The 7,861-nt window shown below is 42.0% G+C and overlaps 1 protein-coding gene and 1 pseudogene across 1 annotated transcript in view; one reads left to right on the top strand and one right to left on the bottom strand.

The window, feature by feature from the left end:
• Positions 1-751: 751 nt before the first annotated feature.
• LOC103271672 lies at positions 752-1,713 on the bottom strand (annotated as a pseudogene).
• A 560-nt stretch (positions 1,714-2,273) lies between these two features.
• The window catches only part of LNP1 (leukemia NUP98 fusion partner 1), a 47,385-nt gene continuing 41,797 nt past the window's right edge, over positions 2,274-7,861 (top strand). The window contains exon 1 of the mRNA XM_021718112.1: positions 2,274-2,446. The gene's annotated coding sequence lies outside the window, so the exon portion shown is untranslated. The remainder of the gene's footprint in view (positions 2,447-7,861) is intronic.

Below are 7,861 nucleotides of genomic sequence, written 5' to 3'. Positions count from 1 at the left end.
AGCCGCTGCCACCACCGCCGCATCCACCGGCTTAGAGGCGGCCATGACGAGCGCCCTCCGCCGCCGCCTCCCTGCCTGTCGCGGGCGCCACAGTCACCAGGCAGCGAGCGAAGGGAGACCGGAGGCAGGCAAGGAAGGCAATGTGCGAGCGAGCGAGCACGCCAGACAGCGAGAGCGGACGACAGAGAAGGGCCAGAGGTCACCGGAAGCCTGGGGCATGCCGGGCCAGACCTGGCGGTCCTCCGCCCGTCTCAACCGGAGGGGCGGGAGGAGCGGAGAACCACTTCCGGGTTAAGGGAGAGGGCGGGTGTGAGGTGGGAGTCCTAAGACGTTCTTTCTCTTTCCTTTCGCCTCGCAGTTTGGGAGAATCACTTCTGGGGTCCGGGGCCTCCCGGGGCGGCCAGTGTTGTCCCCTCCGTCTTCAGGAAGGAAAGGCAGAAGCGGAGGAGGGGTGCGGACACGGCGAGCTAAGGTGCGCCGGTGACCGGATCCGAGGAAACGAGCTCCGCAGCGGCGCTATGAATGGGCGGGCGTGGCAGAAGAGATGTGGAGCTTATTGGTTCGCAGGAGCAGTGGGTGGGGCGTGAGCCGAGCGGCTCAGCTTATTGGTGGATTTTGGACCCCGTTTTCCCGTTACCGCCACGCTGGCGCTTCTTGGACCTGGGTGGCCGTTAGCTCGGCTTACTGTGAGCGTGTAGGGGGAATCAACGAATGGAAAGGACTTTTTTTTTTTTTTTCCAATTTATTTTATTTAACAGTCTAGGAAGTTTGCAGCCATCAGCAGTTCCAGTGCAATTTCAGGTGCAATTGGGAATTCAGGAATCTCGGTGGAACTGTTAGTGTAGCGAACCTTGTAGGTAAAATACACGCATACTTTTGATAGCACAATGTGCAGGGATCTCTCTAAAATTGACCTCATTGGGTTCATTCTCAGCAAATGGACCTGGACCACTCAACATGGCTTTTATTGTTCCCGAGGTTAATGCATGCTCTTTTTGTGCAATCAATTCATGACCACCAGAAGATATCAGTTTAACATCAGGGCCTTCACAGCCTGCATAGGTTTTCTCCTCTCCATTCGTCAGCCCCGCAGCCGGGTCCCCGTGCACCGCCACAGCCCCTACTCCAAGGGCCGAGCCCCCCGCCCCCAGCTGCCTGCCCCCGTGGGTTCCGGGGCATTCGCGGAAAGGGCTTTTAAAGGTGTGTGAGGAAAGAGCCCAAAGCTGAAAATAGCCTTGCTCTGTCTCCCAACGGAGCTACTCATCGCTACCGTAGCCAGAGTTTAGTTTGGACGAGTTCGAGGTTCTAGGGGAGATGGCAGGTGGCAGCCTCCGTGGAAATGAGCAAATAAAGGCAGGCTCCAGTCGGAGAGCGGCTCGAGCGGGGTCCCTGCGGCTCGCCGTCTGCGCCGACTGACTACGAGGGCGGTGACGTCTGTGTCGTTAGGAGCCTCTCAAGCAGAGTGGGTAGAAACGCGAAGCCCGAATCGCCACCTGCTTGGAGCCGTCCCGGGCGTGTGTGTGTCCCGAGCCGGTTTCCGCCGGGCACCCCAGCCCCCAGCTCGCCTCCCGGAGCTCCCGCACTCCGGTCCGCCCACCCGCAGACTGAAGTTTGGCTGGAGCTGTCTCAGCCGTCTTCTCCTCTCATTCCCAAATCGTCATTACAGCTGTAGCGTCCCCATCCCTCACAGCTTCGGCAAGTCTTTTACCCCATGCTCGGCACCAGGTCTTTAAAAATATAAAAATGGGCCGGGCGCGGGCACTTTGGGAGGCCGAGGCGAGAGGATTGTCTGAGCCCGGGGGTTCGAGACCAGCCTGGGCAACTTGGTGAGACCACACACGCACACGCACACGCACGCACACACACACACACACACAGTAGCCGGGCGTGGTGGCAACTTGGTGAGAAAACACACACACACACACACACACACACACACACACACACACACACATACACACACGCACACAGTAGCTGGGCGTGGTGGCGTGCGTCTGGGGTCGCCTGAGCCCAGCAGGTCGAGGCTGCGGTGGCCATGAGCATGTCGCTGCACTCCAGCCTGGGCGACAAGAGTGAGACTTGAACTTAAAATACACACACACACACACACACACACACACCCCACACATGACCTTTGCAAGGCGCTGTGTGGAATTCACAGTATTTTCGTGAAGCATAGTCACGATATTAATATTCATATTAATCCAGAGTCAACATCCAGAACCACGGATCCTCGTTTCAGGTATACTGGCTTGCTGAACGCTTGCATTCAAATTTTATAAATGATCATTTTGCTTTTTTAGTACAACCGGGTTTTCAACATCGCAGTAGTGTTACATAAAGACTGAAAGGAGATAATGTATAAAGTGGCACCAAAATGGACTGATTAAACTAGAATGGACTAATTTGAAAGAATTTCAGGATCATTGCTTTTCTCCTGCTTCATGTAAATTCCTGTTAGTAAATTGCCTTCAGGCAATAGGGTTCCTTAGCAACAGACTAAAAATAGCACTGGAATTGAGTTGATCATGCTGGCAATCGGCTTCTCTCCCCGCCTGATCCCCCCAGTTCCCGAAGGCAAGTTTTCTGCCCCTTAACATAATCTCTGCCTTGCCTTTTGAGAACAGAAAGTTAAGGCTTTTCTCTTCTGAAATTTCACTTTTCTGTGACCTCTTAGAAGAGTAAAGAATGTTAGTTAGTAATTACAAACTATTGTTAGGAAGAAACTAAACAATAAAGTTTTTTTTTTACTCTTATTTTTTGGAATAGACAATAAATTGTTGAGGTTAAAATCCGAAAGTTACAAAAGCTTTTACTGTGAAAATTCTTCCAATCCCTGTCCCCAGTCTCATAGTTCCCCTCTCCAAAGGGAATCGATGTTAGTTTCTTGAAACTTTTTTCTAACATTAACAATATTTATATAAAGGGCTGATGTGCTTTGGTTTTATTTTTTAAGATTTGCTTCAGTAAATGAATTCATTCTTGTTACTTTTATACTTTGTTAAATGTCTCATTTCCATTCCCTAGCCTATACATCTTTTTCTCCCATTTTCTCCTCCTTTTCCTAATTGATGCTAGTGTAGAATCAAATTGAGAATGTCACTGGCTTTGGGACTTTGCTGACCTGATACATATTTTTCTAACCTGTGAAATGGTTCACACCCACCTCTCAGGTTATAGTAAACACTTAATTAGATAGTATTCAAAACCCTTTTAATTTTTCTTACAAAATAGTAGACATTTGATGCTTAATTCTGTTTTTCTAAATTAAAGGAAAGAAAATATGTTTCCTTTCTGAAAAAGTGAAGTTTTATACATGTGAACATAGACATTTTCTTTTTCTTGGTAGATTAAAGAAATTCAACAGAAGAAGCTTTCTTTGCCTTTTCTCAGTGTAACTGAGTTTAAGCCCGTTCAAATAAGTTGAGAGACAAGGAATTGCAGCAAAGAATGTGATTTTATTTGAGTGCCAGCAAAACCAAGAAGGTGGGGGTAGCATCTGAAAGACCCATTTTAGGTTGTGTAAGCTTAGGTTGTGTTTTCATCTAGGCAGAGGAGGGAAAGGAGGTGGACAAGATCAAGAGATGGCGGACAACCACAGACATGTGGGTACCAGGAGGAGACTGGGAAAAGTTGTGAAATCTCTTTGTCCTTGGTTAATGGTATCTTTGTTCCTTTAAATCTTTAACAAAACATAGTGTACATACTCCCCTCTCTCCCAGAGTTTGGCAGCTGCATACTTGTTCCTACCTTATCTTTTCAGTGTTACAAAGTTATCCTAGCATACCTAAAAGAATAAACAGAGGCCCCGAGGTCCCCTTCTTCCCCTAGGCTAAAAAGGAGTTATGCTAGTCTTTTGCCATTTCAGTACGTCTTAGGAGGCAGTTGAATGAGGTAGAAAATCGAATGGACTTGGATTTGACAGTCTTAAATTCTTATTCTAAATTTTAATACCACTGTGTGTGTGACTGTAGGCAACTCTGTTTTCTATATAATGTCAGGGGTGGATTAGATTATTTGTAAAACTGCATATTGTTTTAAAATTATGTGATTCCATCCCCTCAATTGTCATTGCTACATGAATGGCTTTCAGGTGAGTAGAGTTGGTAGGTAGGCAGCTGGTTGGTTGGCATCCAAATCTTTCAGCAGGTCTACAAGCATGCTTATGTTAAGCATATACATACACAGCTTTATTTTCTTTCAGCTTTCTCTTAGATTTTATTCTGTTTTTCTTCACTGAAAAATTATTGGAAAGAATTGTCTACAATTCGCTGAAAAAATTATTGGAAAGAATTTATTACCCATTTCATCCCAAACCTGTTGTAATCTGGTTTGTAACTTTATAATTAGTCTGAAACTGCTTTAGAAGTCATGGAACTCATTGTGAGTTTTTCTTTGTTTTGTTTTTGTTGTTTGTTTTTGTTTTCCATCCTTCATACACTTTTACTTGATACCACTGATCATTCTTTCCCTGAAGCGTTCTTTTCCTTTGCTTTCAGAAGACTAGACTCTTCTGGTTTTTCTATTCTCTGACCAATCTCTAGATCAGTGCTGTCCAACACAGCTTTCTGTAATGTTGAAAATATTTTCTATTTCTGATGTCCAATGTAGTAGTCACTAGTCTCATGGGGCTACTGAGTGCTCTAAGTGTAGCTTGTGTGACTAAGAAACTACATTTTTCATTAATTAATTTTAACTGATTTAAGTAGCTTCATGTGACTAATGGTTGGACAGCACAGCTCCAGATCTTCCTCAAGTAGAGGAATTCATAAGAATATATATTCTTCTTTGCAATCTCTCCATTAGTAACCAAAGTAAATCTCATTGCTTCAGGTACCATTTCTCTGAAGAGAATCACCATCTACACATCTCTTAGCATAACTTCTCTTTTGTTTCCAACCCTATATTTCCTACTACTTACTGAGCACCTTTGGTTGAATGACTAATTTTTGTCAAAAATATAATTCATCATCTTCCCTCTCTATTCTTTCTTTTTGTGTTATTCTTTTTTCTCATAAAAACTCTATTACCTTAGTGATTACTCATATTTGAAAGCTTAGACCTTTTTAAACCTTTCTTTTTTTCAACCCTGCTTAAGCACAGATGATTATGCTGATACATATACATGTAAACTCAATATCAACTGTGAAGTCTTCAACAAAATCAACTTCTTTGCAATGTCTTTTATATTTTCTCCCTTTTCATGTCCTCTGCCATTTCCCTAGTTCAAATATATGAAAACACTTAAAAGGTATGCACAACACATAACAGATGCTCAATAAATAGTTTATTCCTGTCTTTGTCCGTTCAAGTTGCTATATCAAGAATACCATAAACCGAGTGGCTTATAAACTACAGAAATTATTTCTCACAGTTCTGGAGGGTAGAAATTTAAGATCATGGTACCAGTATGGTTGAGTTCTGTGAGAGCCTTTTTCTGGGTGGTAGATTTCCAATTTGGCATTGTGTCCCCATGTAATGGAAAAGTGCATGAAAACTCTCCAGAGTTTATTTTATAAAGGCACTAATCCCATTTTTAATGGTTCTGCCTTCATGACTTTATCACTTCCCAAAAGGCCTCAATTTCTAATACTATCACATTGAGGTTTAGGATTTCAACATGAGTTTGAGTCAGAGCGGGGAGGGGCACATAATATTTATTTTCTTTTTTCTTTCTTTTATCCATTTCCTTCATCTTTCTTAAACCATATATTTGCTTCCCGCATAGCTTCCGTGCCTCTAATGCCTCTCTTCTACGTGTCATCCTGTGCCTTGTTATCAGATTACTCTTGCCACAGCATAACTGCAGTTTCATTTTTGAGCTCAAAGACTTTTAGACCATCTTCACTTTTGTGATAAAGTTAAATGTCTCTTCCTACCATACTTCTCACACACTTCCTCTGTCTCTTTGGTCCATGATATTAGCATCTAGCAATGTTTAAAATCATTTACATGACACCCATCTTCCAGTAGAATGTAAGTCCTATGAGGACAGAATCTTTGTTCATTTTGTACTCCCGAAGCCGAGGGGGGTGGCTGATGTGATGGTTAATTTCATGTGTCAATTTTACTAGACCATGAGGTGCCCAGATATTTAGCCAAACACTTGCTGGGCATGTTTGTGAGAATGTTTTTGATTCCTTGATTTTTATTTTTAGTGTATTTATTTTAGGTTTTTGCTTTCTGGTTACCATGAGATTTACAATAAAAGGCTTCTTGGCTGGGCTCAGTGGCTCAGCCTGTAATTCCAGCACTTTGGGAGGCCAAGGCTAGTGGATTGCCTGAGCTTGCAAGTTTGAGACCAGCCTGGCCAACTCTGCGAGACCTCATCTCTACGATAAGTCAAAATATTAGCCAGGCATGGTAGCACATGCCTGTAGTTCTGGCTACTTGGAAGGCTGAGGCGGAAGGATCGCCGGAGTCTAGCAGGTCAACACTGGGGTGGCAGTGAATGTGCCACTGCACTCCAGCCTGGGTGATGGAGTGTGACTCCAGCTACAAAAAAAAAAAAATTCTTATAACTATAACAGGTTATTTTAGCTGATAATAACTTAACTTTGAACACACACACACACACACACACACACACACACACTACACTTTAGCTTCACTCTCCCCCACACTTTGTATTTTTGATGTCACTATTTACATCTCTTTATATTGCATATCCCTTAACAAATTACGGTAATTATTATTTTTAATAGTTTTATCTTTTAATCTTCATACTAAAAATATAAGTGATTTGCATACCACTATTATAGTGCAATACATTAGAGTATTGTGAATTATTATATACTTTTGGCAGTGAATTTTATACTTTTAGATGTTTTTGTCTTACTCACTAGTGTCCTTTTTTCTCAACTTGAAGAAGTCCCTTTAGCATTTCTTGTAAGACAAGTCTGGTGATGGTGAACTCCCCTCTCTTTTTTTTTTTTAAATCTGGAAAAGACTTTATCTCTTGTTCATTTCTGAAGGACAAATTTGCAGAATGCAGTATTCTTGGTTGTCATTTTTTTCTTCAACCCTTTGAATATATCATCCCACTTTCTCCTGACTTGTAAGATTTCTACTGAGAAGGCTGTTGCTAGGCATGTTGGAATTCCCTTATATGTTATTTGCTTCTTTTTCCTTGCTGCTTGTAGGATCCTTTCTTTGTCTTTAATCTTTGTAGTTTGACTGTAATATCTCTTGGAGGGTAGTCTGGATTGAATTTGATATGGATTGAATCGGGTTGCAAACTTTTGACTTTCCTGTACCAGTATATTTATATCTTTCTCCAGGTTTCAGAAATTTTCTTTCTTTTTAGGTACTTATTTATTTTCTTTTATTGATATTAGATATTTATTCTGATCACAAATGCAATTCAAGTGTGAATAAGGTGTGGGATTTTTTCTGTTATTATTTATTTATTTTTCTTTCTTGGAGACAGGGTCTCACTCTGTCACCTGGGCTGGAGTACAGTGGCATAGTCATAGCTAATTTGTTATTATTTGTTTAAATAAGCTTTCTACACCCTTCTTTTTCTCTACTCACCTCTTGAATGCCAGTGACTAACATATTTGCTCTTTGATGCTATCCCATAAGTCTTAAAAGCTTTCTTCATTTCTTTCCATTCTTTTTTCTCCTCTGCCTGTATATTTTCATATACTCTGTCTTAAGTTTACAGATTCTTCTGTTTGGTCAATTCAGCTGTTGATGCCCTCTATTGAATTTTTTCATTTCATTTGTGGTATTTTTCAGCTCCAGGATTCCTGTTTTATTTTATTATTTCAGTTTCTCTGTTACATTTCTCACTTGGTCATTTATTGTTTTTCCTTTATTTTTGTTGAATTGTTTCTTTTGTATTTTCTTTTTTTTTTTT

The sequence above is a fragment of the Carlito syrichta genome, unplaced genomic scaffold (genome assembly GCF_000164805.1).
Source record: "Carlito syrichta isolate Samal-C Ts95f unplaced genomic scaffold, Tarsius_syrichta-2.0.1 Scaffold311833, whole genome shotgun sequence".
NCBI lineage: Eukaryota > Metazoa > Chordata > Mammalia > Primates > Tarsiidae > Carlito > Carlito syrichta.
This window is presented reverse-complemented; position numbering and strand designations above follow the sequence as displayed.